Below are 1,738 nucleotides of genomic sequence, written 5' to 3' on the forward strand. Positions count from 1 at the left end.
AAATTTCTTATCAATGTTTTTTTCATTTTTAATTCTTCTCTATATTTTTCACATAAGTTTCTATACCATTGTTGTAAAAATTTTATTCTTGCTCCTAAAGTATCTACTACTTTTGCTTCTTCCCAACTCTTTATTATCTTTGAACTAAATGGTTCGGGTAATTTATTAAAATATAATTTTCTTATTTCTTTACTTTTTTCTATATTATATGCTCCTTTATAATAATATTTTTTGAATGCACAAGTATATTCATCTATATAACACATATTACATATTGCTAATTTTAACATTAAATTCCTATTTGTATCTTTTTCTTCATCTTGTTCTTCTTCTATTGTTGTAATACTACCAAATTCATCCTTCATAACTGTTTCATATTTTTTTAATAATTCTATAGGTGTTAATTTAGTTGTTGTTGATGATGTTCTTCTATAGGTTTTTTAGTTCTTAATACCTTCTTGTTATTTTCAGTTAAATTTGAAAACCATAATTTCAGTTATCCTATTAGTGTTCTTTCTATATATTCTGGTGCATCTCTTATGTTTATATTATTATCTAATAATTTTTTTGTCATATATCCTATCCATAATTGTATTATTTTTTCTGTATCTATTACACAGTCTAGGTCTAAAAAGTTATAATTTTTATTAACTATTTGTTTTGGTGTCTATTTGTCATATTTATTATATTTTTTAAACTTACTCTTATAATATGTAGGTTTTCTTATTTCTGCTGTTCTAGGTATTATATTTTCATCTTCTTTTTTATCAAGAGTATTTATTTTTGTGTTGGCATTTTCTGGGTTTTCTTTATTAATTACTTCTTGTTTTTCGTTGATTTCTAATTTTTTTGTATTTTTTAATATTTCTGTATATGTTTCACTATCTTCTGAATCATAATTATCTGTCTCTTCAACATCTATATTATTTATTTCTAATTCTTTGTTTTTTATTTCTAATTTTTCCTTAAATTGATTTATTTCGTGTAGTAATTTTTGTTCTTTATCTTTTTCTTCTTTTTCCTTTTGTCTTTGTTCATACAAATCTTTTAACATTTGTAGTTTTTTTTCTAATTCAGCAATCCTAATATTTTAGTTTCTTCTATTTTTCATATTTCTTCTGTAGTTTGTTGTTTTATTTTTCTGTTTCTTTTTTCCTATCTATTTCTTCATTTTCTTTTTCTATTTTTACCATTGTTGTCAATTTATCTTCTAATTTTAATTCTTCTTTTTCTAACATTAGATATAAATGTTCACCTATTTTCTTATATCTTCTTCCTAGTTTAGAAAATTCTATTTTTATTTTTGATCCTTCGTAATTTTCATATATTTTTTCATCTATTATAAATTCTTCTTTGTTCATTTTATTGTGAATAGTTCATGTTGATATATATATTCTAAACTGTCTATTTGTGATTCTAATTTTAATATTTCATCTTTTTGTGTATTTATTGAATTTTCACTAACTCCGGCAAATATATTATAATGTAGTCTTTCTATTCTTATTTTTAATTCTTTACGTTTTTTAGAAATAATTTGTTTTAATTTTTTGTATTTTTGCACTTTATTCATTTAAACTATATTTATAATATCTTGGTGGATATCTAAATCTAATTTTATCATAATTAGGTGGTATGTGTCTCATTCTTCTAGATTTTAAATGGATTATTAATTTTGCTTCAATACTAGATATTTAGGTAATTAGGTAGGCTAATCTTTGTGGGTTTTCTTTTGTTTTAT

The sequence above is a fragment of the Capsicum annuum genome, chromosome 7 (genome assembly GCF_002878395.1).
Source record: "Capsicum annuum cultivar UCD-10X-F1 chromosome 7, UCD10Xv1.1, whole genome shotgun sequence".
Classification (NCBI taxonomy): Eukaryota; Viridiplantae; Streptophyta; class Magnoliopsida; order Solanales; family Solanaceae; genus Capsicum; species Capsicum annuum.